This window comes from Schistocerca gregaria, chromosome 1 (assembly GCF_023897955.1).
Source record: "Schistocerca gregaria isolate iqSchGreg1 chromosome 1, iqSchGreg1.2, whole genome shotgun sequence".
In the NCBI taxonomy this organism is placed as follows: Eukaryota; Metazoa; Arthropoda; class Insecta; order Orthoptera; family Acrididae; genus Schistocerca; species Schistocerca gregaria.
This window is the reverse complement of record NC_064920.1, coordinates 256,328,633-256,350,311: the sequence shown is the minus strand read 5'-3', so window position 1 is coordinate 256,350,311 and position 21,679 is coordinate 256,328,633.

Sequence of the window (21,679 nt, the reverse complement as noted above, 5' to 3'; positions counted from 1 at the left end):
GCGACTTTTCTTTTGTTTTTGATATGAATAGGGGCAGTACATCTCCGTTTGTATCGCCGCTGTATACCTGTCCCTGTCCCTCTCGAACTCAGTGCCACCACGCGGCGTATGCTATAATATAAGAGGCGACAAGTGACAGGCACGATACGTAGTGGGCAGAACTATGGTTCTAGTATTGTTAGGACAGTGAATATACATGAATGTTAATAATTTGTTAATGTTCCATATACTCTGATGACATGAAGCAGACGATGAGGTAACACTGGAAAAATACTAACTGAAAAAAATAATAATAAATAAATTAGAAAACAGAAGACAATAATACCAAGAGTGGACAACTAAAAGTACAATAAGAGAAGTACCAGCTACAAGACAACAATAAGGTACGACCGCGCAAAGCATGTAGAGAATGTGTTCCTAGTAGACCTATTAGAAAATCGAAGCACCTATTCCCTAAAATCCAGAACCTAAAGCCTCACACGTAATGCAATTGCAATCAAGTAGAGAGAATGACATTTCTTTATCAGTACGAAAAGCATATTGAGTGAAGACCAATTGAGATTACAATTACATATAGATGTATATCCATGGCAGTTATAAGAGTTGAAAGGGAAGCAGTGGTGGGGAAGGGAGTGATACAGGGTTGTAGCCTCTCCCTGATGTTATTCAATCTGTATATTCAGCAAGCAGTAAAGGAAACAAAAGAAAAGTTCGGAGCAGCTATTAAAATCTGTGGAGAAGAAATAAAAACTTTGAGGTTCGCCGATGACATTGTAATTCTGTCAGAGACAGCAAAGGACTTGGAAGAGCAGTTGAACGGAGGGATAGTGTCTTGAGAGGAGGGTATAAGATGAACATCAACAAAAGCAAAACGAGGATAAAGGAATGTGGTCGAATTAAGTCTGGTGATGCTGAGGGAATTAGATTAGGAAATGAGACACTTAAAGTAGTAAAGGAGTTTCGCTATTTGGGGAGCAAAATAACTGATGATGGTCGAAGTAGAGAGGATATAAAATGTAGACTAGCAATGGCAAGGAAAGCGTTTCTGAAGAAGAGAAATTTGCTGACGTCGAGTATTGATTTAAGTGTGAGGAAGTCGTTTCTGAAAGTATTTGTATGGAGTGTAGCCATGTATGGAAGTGAAATATGGACGATAAATAGTTTAGACAAGAAGAGAATAAAAGCTTTAGAAATGTAGTGCTACACAAGAATGCTGGGTAGCTCACATAACTAATGAGGAGGTATTGAATAGAATTGGAGACGAGTTTGTGGCATAACTTGACTAGAAGAAGGGATCGGTTGGTAGGACAAGTTCTGAGGCAACAAGGGATCATCAATTTAGTACTGGAGGGCAGCGTGGAGGGTAAAAATCGTAGAGTGAGACCGAGAGATGAATACACTAAGCAGATTCAGAAGGATGTAGGCTGCAGTAGGTACTGGGAGATGAAGCTTGCACAGGATAGAGTAGCATGGAGAGCTGCATCAAACCAGTCTCAGGTGTCGCGCGAGAAACAGCGCTGAAGTAAAATCCGAACAGGCAAAATATTAATTTTGGTAACTACAGAGGCATAAAGATTTCCATAATGGATGGGCAAAACAATAAGGAAATCTCATTTCAAAATCAAAATGCCAATGTAGTAGAATTACATTTGCAAAACGTAACAATGAGTGGTTGGGAACCGTCAAGCGGTGATTATTTGGATGCTGGGCTCGACATCCCATTGTTTAATTCGATACGTGTTAATACTGAACATTTTATTACATGCAATAATTTGATTACAGTAGACGAAACTAATGAAACCTCAAGGCAAAGGATTATTTTAAATGAAAGTAGTAGGCGTAGTATGGACGTATAGACGCAGATGCTGACAGGCGTAGGCCAGAAGTGACTAGGGAAGATATGCAAGTCTTATTTCGAGCCATAAAGACATAAATATCGGGTTTAGAGACCAATTTGGACACAGTAAATTCAAAAATATCAAGTTTAGAAATAATACAAGAAGGGGATAACTAATATGAAAGCAGACGTGACCACAGTAAAGTCAGAGATCGGGTAGGTAAATACAAAGATGACACACATTTCAGGCGACGTAAAAAAATTAGCTCACACAACTCATTAATCTGGATACGAAGTTCGCACAGCAGATTTCTCCATGGAAGTGGATAGGAAAATTAACGTACAAGTGCAAACTTCAATTCACGATATGAGTAAGAAATTAAAAGGCATAGTGGAAGAAAAATTTCAATCAGAGAAACTCAGGATAATTTACAGGCAATGCAAAAGAATACGTAGGTTAACATAGATAATGTACAACTTGAAGTAGCGAAGCTAAATTCGTTCTGTGATGACTTACCAGAAAATGTAGAGAAGATCACAGTGGAGAAAGGATTACTTAAGCTAGAAAATAAAACAATCAACTCAGCCATTGTGCAACTTTACGAAACAGTAAAGGATGATAAAAAAGACGAAAACACAACTTTCGTGGAAAAATGCGTACGAGAACAGCGGAGTTATGTAGAGGAGGTAAAGGAAGTAATGAGGGACAAGGGAGAAGAACTTTTAAAACGCGTAGAACATGATATCAAAGAGGTATAACAAAGATTAATGGACGAATAATTAGCAAACCAAGTACGACAATATCACCGCCGGGGGCGGGTAAGTGGAGGTATAAAAACAGACGTGAGAGAAATCAGTGGCGCGGACAACAATGCCCAACCCACGCCACGCGATCGCATGTCTAAACGCGACGTGAGTAACAGGCAAAACTTTACGAGACATATGTGTCATCACCGCATGTAAATGCTGTTCCGTCCTGCTGGACAGCGTTGTTAATGGACGAGAGTTTAATAAAACACCGACAGTTTCCTGTGTTTTCAAATGAAACAAAGCGAACGCATCTGGCAGTGTTAGTCCGAGCCTTTAGGAATGTACTGCTTAGGACTTGGACAGTAACTCAAAAGTTCAAATTTGTGGTAGGACACACAGAAGGCGACGCTATTTTTTGGGCTACACAGATGTCGTAACGCTTCGAGACATACGATCCATTTGAGACTGCATTTTTAAATAAATACTGATCAACAGTTACCCAGAAGAGATTAAGACGAGAGGTACTCAACCGATTATCATATCATCCAAAATTCGGGGGTCTAAGAAACTATTTTGAAACATATCTAAACAAGACTTGCTACTAGAATAATCCGATATCTCGTGTCGATGTATTGAAAATCTTAAAGAACAAGTTGCCTTTAGATGTTAGGGAAAAAGTAGTAACCATTCCCGTATATGATATCGAATATTTTCTCTCAATGCTCGAGTCAATAGATCTAATTCAAGCTTCGTGGGGTAGCCGCGCGATCCAAGGCATGCTGTCACGTTTCGCGCGGTTTCTCCCGTCGCAGGTTCGAGTACAGTAGGTTTACGTATCAACCACAGGGTGACCGTAGGTACGAAAGTAAATGAGTCTCATTGGTACGAGATAGGGGAAATTCGAGAGAAAACTTTGATACTACTCTACAAGGAAATGCAAATTACCGGGATCGGAATGTGGAACACAGGGATCAAAGAGAGAACTGGCAGCCCATACACTCAAACCGAAATTACCGTGACACGAACTGGCGAGCACGTTAACATACGATGAACATAGGAGAAGTGACGGCAGAAAATGAAACAATACGTTTACCGACCCAAGGAAATAATAATAATCGGGCATGACTAGAGAAAGAAGATAATGAACTGCCAGTATGCCACAATAATAATAGTAGGGACATAAACAGTAATAGAAACAGGAATAGGAAAGAGGAAGTAGACACTGAAACCAGCTTACACGCACAGCATATCCGTAGTCTATTTTTAAGGTATAATAAGGAAGCAGAAATGAAAGTAGATTTGTTGACTGAAGAGAAAGATACAACACGAAAGGTAGGTGAAGTTATTAATGCAACAATAAAGGTACAGGTGGGAAACATAAATATACCACTTGTTTTGGATACTGTTACGTCAACAGGCCTGATGTCAACCACATTGTTTAAAGAGATAGCGCGGGAGGTAAATGTACCCATGCTACCCGCAGAGAACTGTAAGATCGTAACGGCGATGGGAAGTAAATATATAGTTATATAATTACAGGCCAGCAAACCAATTAGCATATGTGGGGTAATTTTGCAGTGTACTTTCTCGCTAGTAGACAAACTTAGAGTGAACTGTTTATTATTATTTTACTGTATACTTGGTATGGAGGTATGGCAATGGCCTTGCCGCAGTGGTTACACCGGTTCCTGCGAGATCAACGAAGTTAAGCGCTGTTGTGGGTGACCATCCAGGCCGCCATGCGCTGTTGCCAGTTTTCGGGGTGCACTCAGCCTCGTGATGCCAACTGAGGAGCTACTCGACCGAACAGTAGCGGCTTCGGTCAAGAATACCATCATGACGGCCGGGAGAGCGGTGTGCTGACCCCACGCCCTCCTATCCGCACCCTCCACTGAGGATGACACGGCAGTCGGATGGTCCCGGTAGATCACTCGTGGCCTGAAGACGGAGTGCTTTACTTGGTATGGAGGTGCTCTGAAGGTAGGGGGTTTGTCCTCCTTTAACGAAGAAACCGACTGGCGCTCGGTTCCTCTCCAGCTAGGGAGTACAATACTTCTATTTCCGGTACCCTCTCCCTCTTCTACTATCCTGTTTAGCCAATAAGGAATGTTCACTTTTCTTCTAATATCTAACATACAAGAAATACCATGCAACCTATTGAATAGAGACTTTTGATATTGTACATTCTTAAGACTTAAATATCTATAGAAGCAAAGGAAACCTTTTGTGGTCGAGCGGTTCTAGGCGCTTCAGTCTGGACCCGCGCTACCGCTACGGTCGCAGGTTCGAATCCTGCCTCGGGCATGGATGTGTGTGATGTCGTTAGGTTAGTTAGGTTTAAGTAGTTCTAAGTTCTATGGGACTGATGACCTCAGATGATAAGTCCCATAGCGCTCAGAGCCATTTGAACAATTTTTGATATTCCTTAAGGTAACACGGACTATACAACAAGAAATAAAACAACTATACATAATACTGAACGAGTGAAAAACATTAGATAACGTAGACATACTACATTATGTGAAAAACTTGAATAAGAGTGATGGGAATGGAAGGAATTCACAGCGTGCGAGATTTAAGCGATAGCGACGAGTGGTGAAATGTATTGAGACGCGCAGCCGCACTTAAAGCTGAGGGTACGTTAACAGCTACATAACAGCTACATGGCCGGTCGGAGTGGTCGTGCGGTACCAGGCGCTACAGTCTGGAGCCGAGCGACGGCTACGGTCGCAGGTTCGAATCCTACCTCGGGCATGGATGTGTGTGATGTCCTTAGGTTACTTAGGTTTAAGTAGTTCTAAGTTCTAGGCGACTGATGACCTCAGAAATTAAGTCGCATAGTGCTCAGAGCCAACAACTATATGCGAAGCCGCTAAGAGCTGATCGCAGGGGCAGAGTAGGCAAAATGCTAAATCACCATCAGTGTCCTTTAAAGAAAGCCGGCTACAGCTGCGATGCGCAAAGACACACCGTGCACCGCGGCGGAAACCATTTTCAAATATAAGCGAATCAGTATGCACGGCCCACAGCCAACTGGACAAAACGGCAGCGATACGAAATGGAGTACCTATCAGCTGATTACTATAACGTAAATCAGCTACACAAACAAAACGAATAGAGACATTTATTCCCAAGTCGGAGACTACAGAGTAGAGAACACTAATTTTAAGAGTATATCATTAGATGAAGCATACTTAGTATTAAGAACAGGAGGGCATCGACGCAAGTAAACTATAAGGAGCGTAGAATTCGCAACATGTGTGAGCTTAACAATGGCTCTTGAATGTACATGGTTAGAAAAAAGTGTAAGGATTCAAAGTACAAGAGAATATACATAGAAAATGACCTATCCCACTATACACAACAGGATTAAGACAAGTTTGGTAGAGTAGTAATAACATGTACACTTAAAAGAGAACGATTAGCACAGGTCTTAAGATCTAAGCGACTTATATACAGCACGCAAGTAAGCGAGTGTGTGAAAGGTGGTATGAAATATACACATAGAAAAATGCGTATGGCTGAGACGTAAACTATAAAATAACATTTGTAATCTGAACTTCGTAGTAACTCCGAAGTACAAAGGTGGGCTTCTTGGATTTTTATATGTTACAGTACTACTGTGGAATAATAATTTTTCACTTGTGAAACACCACTATATTATTTCTTCTACACACACCAAAAATAACACACTTTTCACTTATTCTCACAACCAAAATGGCTATCATCGATTTCGCTCTAAAATAACGTGCGTCTACCTTCGCTCATTAACAGAGAGCGAGTCCTTCCTCTTACCGAAGAACAGGAGATACATCTTATGTTTTTTAACATTTGAAAATACATAACGGTAGGTGCAGGCTCTACGCTTGTCTACCACTTCACCTTTTCTCTTTTCCTTTGAAAAGAAAAAAGAAAACATAAATACAAGAAATGCAAAAGGAACATCTCATCGCCTACGGCAGCACGACCGCGCTTTGACTTCCGCGGCGGTCGCGACGAGGCAGTGCAGTGAGTTCGGCCAGACACGCTTAGCCAACGGTCACGTTACTCGTTTCCGCGCTGCAATCAAATGACTAAGAAAATTGCAGAAAAATTTGTCTAAGTGGTGAAACATGTTACATACCGAATTGTTTATGTGGACGAAATAACACTTACGTATTTAAACAGTAAGCTTTCTAATATCTGTAAGATGTAAAAAAAGATTGGTCGTAAGTTCGTCACCCCTAAAATCAGCGCCCTAGGCTCCAGCCCACTCGGTTGCTGGTAAATCCGCCACTGATTGTAACAGCCGTCACTTTCTTTTCGAAATAGTAAAAATAGATACTAAGCAGACAGCTCATATGACTTCACTAGTTTATGAAAAATATTGTAACAGCTGTCACAACATTTTTTAGAATAGCAACACAGTTATTAAGCAGCAGCTCATAGGACTTCTTATTATTTATCAGTTTAAGAAAAATATTCTAACAGATGCCCCTGTTTTTTAAAATAGCAAAACAGTTATTAAATGGGTTGCTGAAACACTAACCTGCTATGTACCAAACCAGGCCCCGATCGTATTCCAAGAGCATCCGTACACTTGAGTGTCAACGGTTTAAACCCAAAGCAAGGAAAAATTGGAAAACAAGAAACATGTGAGAAATTACTTAAATTGAAAGATTTGGTTCCATAGGGGCTAATCAATTCCAAATAGCATCTGCAGTCAGAAGTTAGGCGAATGTATGACGCCTCTACCAAGAGACATTTCTCTCCAGAACAGGCGGTTTTAGTCGATGCAAACTAGGCTCATGGCCATTCCCGGAAAGCAACTGACTGTGTCCGCAAAACGCGAGTATCTCAACACACTAGCCGAAAGAAGCCTCAAACTTCGGCAAGGGTTTCACTTCGAAAGAAGCCGTTTCATGTTCACGCCAGACCACACCGACTAACCCTGTTACAGTTCCACCTCTCTTGCCTCTTTCCCCGAACAAGCACCCATGGCACTCTGTACTATCGACGCATTATGTCGAACCAGAGCGGAAATCGCCACGACTCTGCAGTAAATATGTAATCAAGAGGACGTGGACATTTCATTTCTGATAAGTGATTTTTCTACTGTTCTGTATTCGCTATACACTAAATAAATAAGAAAATTGCTGTGTAAAATATGATAGCAAATCATATTAACCCCAATAACCATGGAGCTTATGAAAAGGACACAGAAAGTGTTAGCGAATAATCTGCAACGAGACAAGAGAAAGGTCAGAATGAAGAAAGAAGTGATGGACCATGACAGAGGGCACAGAAATTTGTAAAAAAAACCGAAGTATCGAGTGACTCACAGTCAACAGCCAATCTTTCGATTTTCGGCCACTTCGGGGACTTCCGGGTCAGCTTCACTATTACGACGGTTGTCCAGAAAGTAATGCACCGCCCTTTTTTTTCTCAGAAGAAAACAATGCTACACATGCGAAACGTTACGTATCTATTATTTGAAATCTCCTGAGTGAGCGCTCCAAGTTCTCGTCACTTCTGATAGATAGTATAGCTGCAGGACTGTTTCAAAATGGCGCCTGTAGGTCATGCACGTTACACGCAAGGTGCCGAGAAAGAAACTGTCGTGAATATTCACAAACACTTGTGCAAAGTCTATGGAACATGTACTGTTGACACCAGAAGTACAGTTAGTCGCTGGGCATGGAGGGTGAAGTCATCAGAAGCTCCACGGTTTGCAGCGGTCGAGGAGACCATCCTCGGCTGTCACATCTGACATGTTGCTGCGAGTTAATGTTGTCATTCGCGAGGACAGACGTATTACCACTCGGCAGTTGGTGCTGCATCTGTCAATCAGCAAAGGAAGTGTGCATGCAATTATTTGCAATCTTAGATATTCAAAAGTATGTGCAAGATGGACCCCGCGGTGTCTAACGGTGGATCAGAAGTTGCACAAGAAACATCTATCTTGATATGGTGCAACGTTTGAAGCTGATGGGGCAGCCTTCTTGTCTCAGATTGTGACAGGTGATGAAACACGGGTTCACCATTCTTAGACCGAAACAAACGACAGTCGGTGGAATTGCTCGATTCCCACTACCCACAGAAGAAAAAATTCAAAGCAACTTCTTGCGACGGTAAGGTCATGATCACAGTGTTTTGGGGCTGTGAAGGGGTGATTCTCATTGGTATGATGCCAAGAGGCGGTATCATTAATTCTGAAGCATATGCCAACACATTAACAAAACTTCGGCACCACAGCAACCCAGGAGATGTTTTGCCGCAACACGAGAACGCTCGGTCTCACACAAGTCTGAGGACTGCTGAACACATCGCAAACCAGGGTCGGACGGTGTTATCACCCTACAGCCCTGATCCAGCCCACTCGGACTTCCACTCGCTTGGGCCATTAAAGGATACCATTTGTTGAAGCCATTTTGTGGACGATGAGGAGGTGATTCATACAGTGAAGCACTGGTTCCGCCAACAAGACAAGGATCTGTACCGACAGGGCATTCACGCCCATGTTTCGCTCAGGAGGAAGGCCGTAGAACGGAATGGACATTACGTGGAAAAATGGGTGTGTAGATAAAACACCATTCTCTCGTGTGTGTAATTCTCATCATATTCAATAACTGGTGAAGAAAAACAACGCGGTGCATTACTTTCCTGACAGCCCTCGTAATTCATTCGTGCAGCTACTCAGATACCCTCAGGAGAAAGAGTGGACCGCATTGCAGGCATTGCCAGATAAAAATTAACCAGAAATCGCGACCTTTGTGTTAGAAATCCCTGACGTTAATCCGAGGACCAAGAGGGTTATCACATGAAAAACTGTTCTGACACTTAGAAAGAACAAATATTACGTCTACATTTACATCTACATCTACATGGTTACTCTGCAATTCACACTTAAGTGCTTGGAAGAGGGCTCAGCGAACCATTCTCATACTACTACTCTCTAATGGCGCCTGGGAAAAAGGAACACCTATATCTTTCCGTTCGAGCTCTGATTTCTCTTATTTTATTATGATGACCATTTCTCCCTACGTCTGTGAGTGACAACAAAATATTTTCGCATTCGGAAGAGAAAGCTAGTCATTGACATTTCGTAAATAGATCTCGCCGCAAAAAGAATCGCCTTTGTTTCAGTGAGTGCCACCCCAACTCGCGTATCATATCAGTGACACTCTCACCCCTATTGCGCGATAATAGGAAACGAGCTGCCCTTCTTTGGACTTTTTAGATGTTTTTCGTCAATACCACCTGGTAAGGATCCCATACCGCGCAGCAATATTCCAGCAGAGGACGGACAAGTGTAATGTAGGCGGTCACTTTACTGGGTATGTCGCATCTTCTAAGTGTTCTGCCAACAAAACGCCGTCTTTGTTTCGCCTTCCCCACAATATTATCAATGTGGTCCTTCCAATTTAAGTTGCTCGTAATTGTAATTCCTACGTATTTAGTCGAACTGACAGCCCTTATATTTGTGCGATTTATCGTATATCCAAAATTTGGCGGATTTCTTTTAGTAGCAATGTGGATGACCTCGCACTTTTCTTTGTTTAGTGCTAATTGCCGCTTTTCACACCATACAGAAATTCTCTCTAGATCATTTTGAAGTTGGAATTGATCGTCACATGTTTTTACTAGACGGTAAATTACAGCGTCATCTGCAAACAACCTAAGGGGGCTGCTCAGATTATCACCTAGATCGTTTATATAAAGCAGGAACAGTAGAGGGCTTATGACACTACCTTGCGGAACGCCAGATATCACTTCTGTTCTACTCGATGATTTACCGTCAATCTCTACGAACTGCGACCTCTCTGAGAGGAAATCACGAATCCAGTCACACAGCAGGGACGATACTCCATGTGAACACAATTTGATTACTTTAATGGTTACGACGCTGGCGATTTCTCATCGATGACAAAGTGAAACAATATTTGATCGAGCCATTATTATCAGACAGAGGGAATTTGTACATCCAAAGCATACAACAGTTTAGACTCATATGTGTGTCTCAACGACGGATGTCGTAAGAGCTAGAAGTTATATACGCACTTGCAAATGCTGTATGTACTAAGGTTGCTGTGATTTTCTGTTTATTTTCTACATATCATCGGAAGAATTTTAAAGTTATATATGAATTTCATTTTAACAAGTTTTCTTGTTGAGCTGGCTCTTAATTCCTAATGAACTGACTCTTGACACAATGACAAAAAACAATAATGGGATACTGCCAAACACAAAAGCACACAGCCACACGTCTTTTCCGGTAAATATTCTTAGAGAAGCAGTTAAGAATTTAGGACAATAATTAAGATGTGCCAGTGAAGATTAACAGGGCAGTCCATTTGCCGTGTTAGTTCGTTTGCTGCAACGATCGTACACGTAACTGAGCGGTCTTAAGAGAAAGCTGTACAGAAAATCTTTACCGAGGCAAATGGAACAAGCGGTAACGGACTTTCTTGAGACATCCGATGTCTCAACGATCCACACAATGTGCAGAGTTTGGGAAGACTGTCTGTAATCAGTATGCGGTCTTAGCACGATGTGCTATAAGGTAAGTAAGAGCCGCCATTTGCCGGGGCATCAATTTACGCCGGCGGATACGGGAGCTTATGCAGGGACACCGCCGACTTACGGTTTCTAATAGCGTCGTTTGGCAGAAGGCGATATACGGCTCTGGGCTATCCGTGCGCTCGTTACCAAGAGAGTTACGTCACACTTTGACGGCGACGCCGTCGTTACCGGATCACAGCTTAATTGGCGGTCGGTCGCATTTCGCAGTTTATGTCCTTGCCTGATTATGTATCCAATAAGACGTCCCAAATTAAGATGACAGCGGTGTAATCAAACAAATGAGAAGTATGGCTCGTAATATTTGTCCATGATCATAATCTAACGTTAGTACCGAAGTCCACAATTATACAGAATCCCCCAACATGGAAATTGTTTGCAGTACATTTTCTTGTTAATATTAGCACCATGTCAAAAAATTTATCTTGATGTTGTATGATTTATTTTGTCTGCTATCAAGTACTGTATTATTACTTGCATTTATACTAATTATAAATTCATATTACTTACATATGGATGACTTTTTCTAATGAAAACCGAGAAATTCCAGTGTAGTTATCTCGCACTAACTCCAAACGATTTAGGACTGGATTCATTCTCTGTTTGGTTTCGCTTGTCACGAATAGGTCAGTATCGCTTATGACCTAATTCAATAGCTACTTTTAGCATTACATTAACGGAAGGTATATTTGCCTGAGAGATTTCTTACAAAATAATAAGCCAGCGTAAATTTCATTTACAGTCATATGTAGACGAGGCTATACAGTAATAAATGCTTACTTAGCATTTGGCCTCACTAGTATTCTAAGTATATTTCAAATATTATTTGAATAACTAGGACAGGCTATTTCGGAAAGTGCGAAGTACTGGATTGTGTGTCTGTCAATTACGGGTGATACTCCATCCAGAGCTTTACTTGGCAATGGACTCTATTACAAGCTGAAGAAATGCAAAATCTTTCCATTCTTTGGATTACTTCAGGCACTGTTTGAGAAACTGTGATATGACACATAGGCAGGGGTGCCGAGTTATGAAAAATATTTGGGAGGGGGGCGGGGCATACTGAGGGTCTTACCCCGGGAAATTTTCTAAATTTTAGATTAAAAATAGTGAGTTTTAAAGCTTTTTAAGCATTTTAGAGTCATATGGTCAACATTAGAACCCCGAAAACTGGACTCTCGATAACTCGACACTCCGGGAGACTCGACAAGCCTTACACATATTTTGGCTTTGAAAAAGAAACAAAACACAAACATGCACGGTATTTTCGTAAAAAGTTAATTTAATTTACAGTAATAATCATGCTTGTAGACTATTACGGGGCAGTGAATATGTAGCTCTGAAAAGACTGAAATTATATTTAAATAAATGCTGAACTATCATTAAAAGAATAAAACATAAAATATTGCTGTCGCACAGTAATAGCACTTTGATTAATAAGTGAAATAGCTAATTAGATTACTTTGAATAAGGCTCAGGGCTCATTAAATAAGAGCAATATCTCAAAGTTAATGCTTTAATACAGTTAATAAAGTTAATGCATTTTACCTAATACTTTCGGTCAAAAAGTGTGTAAATAGCGGGTTTTAATTGGGTCTTACACCCTAAAAATAATTAAGTATTCGAAACATAACTAATACAGTACTATAGTAACGTAGTAATACAGTACTAAACCAGTACTAATATTTGAAAACTGAAAATTAAACATTGTGTATGTATTAATTCTCTATTTTATAAATATTTTTAATATTGCTCTAAATGCCATTACTACAGCTAGAGTGTCTTTAGAAAGGTGCAAATGTCGATCGTCTGGCTGGATCACTGAATATGAAGTCCTTGATGACTGGTCGTGTATCCAATTCATACAACACATCTCGGTGGTCATGAAGAACAGCCAGCCAAGTTGTTCAATCGCTTCTGTCCAATTGTTGATTGGAGATATGACTCCAGACCTCAAAGGGCGCTAAATGACCGTCCTGCTGTTGCTGTAGTGATTGGAACTACTTGGAGAAGCTTAATGCACTTCTCTACTTCACATGACATTTCCTAAATGCAGGCTCTTGTGTAATGTACTTCTTTACATCACTCATATTTTGAAGGCCAGTTGGTTTTCATTAGTGATATCGGATAAAATATTCAAGTGTAAGCACAGTCTCCCAGTGTCTAGGTCATTTTAGAAAAACTCAGTTGATTTTCCAAATTTGTTGCACCTCTGTTTACTAAAAGCGAGCACTCTTGTTCAACTGCAATGACCTGTGTGTATCCAGTTGAAGCAAACCGTTCAGTAATGCAAGATAGCACCGTTTCAGAAATTTCAATGTAAATAGCTTTGTAGTATTCCTTTGGGGTTCTGAAAGTGTAAAGTGAGCTGGCTTCGTTGTTTGCGGGCAAAGGGTCGTAGACCAGCTTGGTTGTTGGCGCACTCACAGCGTATGCTTCTGAAAAGTCCCATTCCTTTGTTGGATTCCCTCACGGTGTGTATTTAAGTCCTTGGTTAAAGCAATAATAACCCTCATAGACGGAAGATGGCAGAGACTGTTTACACCTGCCACGTCTAAACTGTGAGCAGTGCAATGCACATAACGTGCTTTTGTTTGTATATCCAAAACTAACTTTTTATAGTCCTTTATACTTACCGCTCATATTCGAGGCACCATCATAGCACTGTACTCTTAAGTTATCCATTGCCAAATTAAGACAAGCAAAAAAGTCTTTTAAAATACTAAACAGAGTTTGTGATTCAGTGTTGGGGGTCTCGTATAAGCCAATAAAGTCTTCGTTGATGATTAAGGAATCATTGACAGTACGAATACAAAATGACACTTGTTCGTTAATCGAAGAATCACTTGTTTCGTCAACCATTATAGAAAAATGGTCAATATTCTTGACTGAAGCCAATACCTTTCTCAACACAAAATTTCCTAGCAGATCAATGATCTCGTTTTGAATATCGTGGGACGTCCACTTGTGCCCTGAGCACCATAACCAATTTTTAAACTCAGGTATGTCATTCTTTCGGAGTTCCAACAATTGAAAAAAAACTGAGTTTACATCTTCGAGCCCTCTAATTGCTAGTCCTTGTCGGCATAGAAATTGTACGATAGTAAAAATTGTCTCGAGTGCTAAATGGCCTTTCTTCATGTCACTATCGAACTGTTCATTCAATTGGGAGGCCACACTTCGGTTAGTGATAGAATTTAGTTTCAGAACACCTTATTTCTGCTTAAGCGTATTTTCATGAAGACGGAATTTTTCCAAAGCCTTTATCCAGTTAGAAAACCCTATGGAAAAATGAATCTTCTTTTTTTTTTTAAAGGAAATTGTAATAGATTTTAGCATCTGCCTCTTTGCAGGTTTTTCAAAAACCTTTTTCCGTAGATGCTTCATTTCTAGCCATGTATATTTGATCAACCAAGACTTCTGAAATGAGCTTCTCTTACCGGAATGTCCAGGTTACAGCTGTTAATGGGTCTCGCCTGAAGACGACGAAGCAATTGACGACACAAGAATTGTTGGTGGTTGACTTGCGGTAGCATCAACTTCCAAGTGCGACTTTTTGGTAACAAATTTATCCATTGCAAACTTAATTCACAATACACTAAAAGATTAAAGTAAACGAATACAATGCAGTCATACAAAATGGTCTACTAGACACTAAAGTCGGAACACTAAACACGTCTGCAGCATGCACTGAACGAAACAATCAACACTGAATGCCTGGAGAGCAGGGTGGGCATTATATAGCCGCGGCGTCGTAATGTCTCGAAGCGTCAAGGCGATGCTATGCAGAAGGTTCCAGGAGCTTCTGCCCCAGTCCTTTTGATGTCGCCGCGGTCGCAGTGCTGACCCGCCGACGCCAGACTTTACCCGAAGGTTCGTGCACCGGGACAAATTCTAAGTGTGCCCGCAACACTGTAACACTATCATGATTAACACCACTCGTTTTCAATTAACCTGCTTACTACCATAATAATTATTTGTTTTAACTCATTACTGAATGTATTTTAAAAGGTAAATATCATCAAAGAAGGGAAATAATTCGAACACAGTATTGTGATTTTACAAAGCATAATATAACTAGTAATTTTCTTAAATTATTGGGAGGGCTCCGCACCCCCCCCCCCTTAACCAATTTTTGAGGGGGCTCGGGCCCCCTCAGGCCCCATGGAGTAGGCGCGTGTGCACATAGGATACTCCAGTGGAAGGAATAGATAAGGTGTGAGTGTGTGGGTTTTATTCTGTCAAGTTGCGCAAAGGATCGATCCAGCAAGTACCCTTTGGCTCCTGCAAGAAACAATTTCCACCTCAGACTACTACAGAAGTCAGACAGACGCTCCCAATGTACCAGCAAGAACTGCTTGAAAAACATTCAGCAACAAATATCTTCTGGAGTCGTCTGCTGTAAGGAGAAAGATATAAAAAATTCTACATTCGTACATAAATAGTGGAATACTTGGTTACTGGAGTATTGCTAGTTACCGTAAGAAAATCATTAAACGAACGAAAAATATTATTTATTGCAAAAAATTCTGAGAAATCAAGTGAAACATTTTAATAAAAAAATAATAAATTTCCGGGTTCTTTTCGGAACAGTAGATTGCCTCTATGGATAGGAATTCTATTATTTTACAAAGTATGGAAAGGTTCGTTTCCCCATTTTCTTTAAGAATGTTATTTACTCTGCAGAATGGCTGAGAGCCGTGCATACTCAGCTTGAATAACTTTTCTAGGTATGGTCAAGGCTGTCGCGTGAGAATTGTAGTGTACTGTTAAGGAGCACAGATTGGGCTTGCATGCGCTGTAGCGCAACAATACCGTGAGCTGCGACGACTGCTGCCTGCGTCGCTCGCTGCTGACAAATATCACAACTATCTCTTTCTATCTGGATTGACCTTCTCCAATCAAACTCTCCCTACGGCTTGGTGAAGTCAAGGACTCCTATCTGCCCCTACTCTGACTATTGGCGTGGTACATTGGTCAGATAACCAGTCCACCACGATACCACTCAATACTCGTTCGCAGGCGTTTAACTACTACTCTGTCCGTGTTCACACCGCAAAATAAGTGTGGCGGCCAACACAGTGAACAACGCTTAATAGCGACCGACTATATATAAAGTGTCACTCCAATTCGCTAACGACAGAGGTGCTCCCGAGTGAAATACTGAGGAGAGACTTTGTTCCTCGCTCTTTGCGTACACGTAAGAGTGTATTCACTCTCGTTACTTGTTCCCGCTCCAAGAGCGACAACAGAACTGCCCCCTTTTCTGGAAAAGGTGCAAGGGTATATCATTCGCTGTCTTCCCTCACTCTTCTGGCTGTTTTCGTAAGAAATATTCCGCCAATCAACGTTGCTCTTTTAAACGGGAGAATGATGTTTCGTTTAAGTCGACCAATGCAGAAATCTGTAGCATCCCCGTTAGGCGTATACTGTCCTCCTGTGACAACTCCGTAACTACACAGTCGGTCCTTGAAAAAATGCGTCTTCTGGGTGTTCCCACACAATGTAGCGGAATCTGCCTTTAAGTCGAATATGTGGGTCGTTATCCCTTCGCTACCGCAAAAGCTGTCTCCTCTCCTGTGGCCATCATGTTGTGTACGCCAGCCTCGACTTTTTTCAACCTTGGTGGGCACTTGTAATGGACTCTACTCTATCAAGTTTGGGTTCGAATGAAGGGTCTTGTGCAGAACACGATTGTGAGGACGGAATATGTAACAAATGGTGGTCAGGAAACCACACCACCTTACAAGGGTAGTAGATGCAATATCAAAGTCTCCTGGTCAATATACAGTTTAGTTGATACACATATAATAGATTAATATTTGGGCTAGCTTGTACCCCAAGCTACTTTAAAAGAGGTACCTGGAGCTCAGTGCTCCAAGTTGTTTACTACTTTGTGTACAATGGTAAGGAGAGGTGGGCCACGTTGTGGTGCAGCAGCTGTCGTCGTAGGAAAGCTGGACAGGAGTGGAAACGATTAGCAAACACAGTAAATAGAAGTTTTACTTGTAGCTTTCTCCAAGATTTGCGAAGAAACTTTACGAAACAACAAACAACAATAAAGTACAGCTATTACAAGAATCCTGATACACAGACCTAAAATATTATAACTCATAAATCAGAAAAAAGTATTTAGTTCAAAAGGAGCCTAAAAATGACTATAGGCGCATTAGTAGGAAAACTAAAGTTATTATTCGACAATAAATACAAATTACACAGACCTCTGCTCGCTAAGAAAACACAAGAAGAAGTGAAGTAAACATTTGTTTTAAAAAAATGTATCAATATACAATCTTTGCTGGTTCTTGATTACGCTGTTTATGAATCAAACATACCATTTACTCTCCTCTAATTAATACTTTCCATGGCATAACTAAGAAATATTACTGCTCAAAAGAAGAAATTAATGTTTTTCAAGATGGCTATATTATACTCGTTTTTATTGAACTAGTGTGTGTTGTGTCTCTGTATGTATGTGAAGAACAATATCTCAGACGGCGTTGGCTTCTCCTACAGAGTACGTAATTTCGTACACGTAAACAAGTCACTCTTGTGGTGGGGAAGCAGCTGCCGACTCCGACCGTTGCCTGTAAAATTCTTGAAATGTAAGAGATAGAAAGCTTCTATAGGATCTTGTCGAATTGGAACACTGCCATTTGCATCTGGTCATCCGATGATTGCGAGTGAAATGATTTCTTTCTATCAGAGAAAACTTTCTCTGTGTTATTGAAGGAGGCCCCACAGCAAACATCGACCACCAAATGTTCAAAGTCCTATACAAGCTTTTAGTACATAACAGTTCATCATAGAATCCCCTGATCAAAATTAAATACGCGGAGTTACCTTTGAAATGCAACAAACTGTATTTTGACCGTTACTAAGCTGCACATTAACATTACATATTGCTTGTGAATCTCAAAAAACACAAATTATACAATATGGCAACTAACAATGATTGTTCATTGCACACACTTCAAACACGTTATCTCGTTATCCTGTCTCGTAACAAAGTCCTCTCATATTTCGATTTTCTTACTTTGCTTCGCTCGGAATGGGGTAACGCTAAGTCAAGGGATATTTCTCTCGCTCGCGCAGGCGAAACGCACCGCTTCGCTCTATGTTAAACAATGAAGGTTGTAGCGTCGGGGGATATTACAACATTGAATGCCCTCTTGAATGCTGAAAGTAGTTCTTCGGTAACACCCTGCTACTTGGCTTCACTTATTATTCCATTAGCAAAGACGCAAATTTTTTACGTATTGAAAAGGTTATGTTTTGATTACGATTTCAGGTTAGCAGAAATGACTCTCGGTGTCATACTTTTGAACGTTCACTTGCTCGCTTAGGAAGTTCCGTAAGCAGATGTAACTGTGGTCCGATCAAAAATATGCTTCGTTAACGTATTCGTGAGCTGCATCAGTCTAAGTCTTCAGACTTCTATATTATTCTTATTATCCACAATTTCTAATAAAAAAGTTTCTTTAACAGATGATAAATAATTTAAAATTTCTTCTTCGTTTATTAGAAACAGAATACTTTCAATATTCATTTTACGAAAAATATGTTTCTTATTGGGTTTTCAGGGTATATTAACACATTTCGCACTGTCTGTGTCTATGGTTCCTACTAGATTGTCTATTTCTGATACGTTTTTTAAAGCCTTTGTGAACAAATCTACGGAATGCTTTTATTTTTAAACTTGAGTGTATTATTTAAGCTTTCTTTTCGTTTTTATTTACAGAGGTACTGCTTCTACGAGGGTTGCCCAGAAAGTCAGGCACCGCATTTTTTTTTCAGCCGGAAACGGTGTTAGGAGTGCGAAACATTACCGTCACTTCTGACAGCGTAGTTGCATAACTGTTTAAAAATGGCGTCTGTAGGTTATGTACGTTACCAGCAACGTGTTGTCATTGAATTTCTCACATTGAAAGAAACTGTGTGGACTATTCACAAATGCTTGTGCAAAGTCTGTGAAGCATCTGCTGTCGACAGAACTACAGTTAGTCGCTCTGCACGGAGGATGAGATCATCAGAAGGCGGTTCGGCGGGGCTCCACGATTTGCAGCCGACGGCGAGACCAACCACGGCTACACTTGACCTACCCCCATTGGACTTCCACTTGTTTGAACCATTAAAGGACGCCTTTCATGGAAGACATTTTGAGGACGCTGAGGAGGTGATTCAAATAGGAAGCAATATCTCCTCCACCAGGACGAGGATTGGTACCGACAGGGCGTACACACCCTTGTTTCACACTGGAGGAAGGCAATAGAATGGGCTGGACATTACGTGGAAAAGTATGGTGAGCAGATAAAACATCCTTCTTTCGTGTGTGTAATTCTCATTATGTTCAATAAAGAATTGTTCAAAAAAATGCAGTGCCTTACTTCCTGGGCAACCTTCGTACAAGTTGTCATTATCTTAATTTCGTGTTGTACGACTCACTGGCGTGATACGAGCCAATATGATTGGTGGGTTACCTTGGTGTCAGCGAGGTGAGACGGATGTTGCGTCACCGACGTTAGTGCGATGACTCCATGTTCCGTCACTGTCTGCTCGTATGTTTGCTCTCGTTCATCAGGTTGAGCGACTGCTCGTCGTGGCTGGTTAGAAGAAACAGTTATACGACAGTGTCAGTCCTCTGTCTTACACAATTTATGTTATTGAGCATAGCGAAAAAAGAACGGTACTGACATACAGAGCTTTATCTTGTAATAGTTTAGTCAGCTTGCTTTTATGTGTCCACAGAAATTTATTCGATCCGTTTTAGTTATTGGTGATTTCATTTTGCTGCTTGAACTTTAGTACATGTATTATAAATCAGTGCTCTCTTTTCTTTATTATTACTTCAACAGTTTTTAGTTATAGCGAAGTGTCACGTAATTTGCATCTTAATATTACATTTAAAAATCACCGACACAAACAGTTTATAAGCGTCCCTGTATAGCATATTTAACAATAGTTTTCAGTTAGTTCATAACTGCACTGGCTAATCGCGTACATTTCAAAAGTGACAATTGACCGTCGCCACGAGCGGTATTGTTGATGCTGTTAGGTGTACTCTTTGCAGTCCGGTGTTGTAATTCGCCTGCGCGATATTCACATCTTAGATGTGACTTATATTGTGATCTGCGAAGTGCTTTATTTGAACTGAAGAGTCCATCAGCAGCAGCATTTGCCATGAGATTTGCTCAACACTTCACTGTCCATGACCACATGCTTAAAGATGTTTAAGCTAAGTCTCGTAGTTCCTTTCTCGCCAGAAAATACTGCACTGCTTTTATTTAGTAAAGGTAAGAATTTAATAATAAAACATTAATATTCCGAAACGAGAACGTCTATTAACAAAGCTAAAAAGAGACAGCAGCAACAACAGTATCACACGTAATGTTACAAATATAATAACAATAATAATTATAGTAATAATTCTCTATGCATATGAAAAACATACCCTTAACAGAAAACAATTAGAAGACATCAAAAAAAGAAGAGAGAAAGAGCATAGAAAAATTACAGGAGAAAGACATACCCAAGACTGTTATAGGCTACAACCAATTAAAATAACAGGAAAGTTTTCAAACATCGAAATTGATATTACGAAAAGCCGAATGAAAATCTTCGGCCATCTCAGCCGACTACCAGAAAATCGATTGACGAAGAGAACAATAGATTATGTAACCTCCGTTTTGAATTCCACGTCCTGTATCGATGAATTTCGAAAGGATGTAAATAATGCGAATGTAAGACTAACCGACATTACAGAAAGAGACACCTTCAGGCACAAAATAGACAAATGGGACGTTAATTCAAAGCAACCAAAAGAAAAACAGTACAGACCAAAGTGGTCGGATAAGCGTAAACAAGCCTTTTCGGAAAGAATGAAAGCCTATTGGAAGAACAAGAACTCAAACAAAAATTGATTGAGTTATTTGCATAATGTCTTCCATTTCTGGGGAGAATTCGCCAATAATAATATTATTAATAATAAGCATGGAACACAAGAACTAATTTCAGTTAAAAACCCTTAATATTGGGCAATATGGACGACATTAATAGTGAAAACTCTTATAAATGGAGATCAAAGTAAATACACCAGATAAACTATATTCTCTTCAGCAGTTCTTTTTCTTTTCAAGACATATGTACTGAACGATAACCATCAAAATACAGTAACAAACTGGTAAAACGTAGGAACTCTTGTTAACGTTTATGTTATTGTACATAGAGATGTCTATAACACAATTAATTTGACAGAGAGTATTCCAATAGGGAGGAGAAAATGTTTTTCAAGAGATAAAGTTTGAATCAGGCCTAGAGGCGTGTTCTGATAGCTCATGAGTAAAGCGGCTGCACATACGACAGGCAAAAAATCTGGATTAGATTCGTCGAATGGCATAAATTTTCAATTGCCACTAAATATTCACCGCAACAGAAAATTTAAAAAGAGAAATCGATAGTGTGGAGGTAGATATAGTGGGAATTAACGACGTTCGGTGGCAGGAGGGTCAGGACTCCTAGTCTGGGCTATAAATA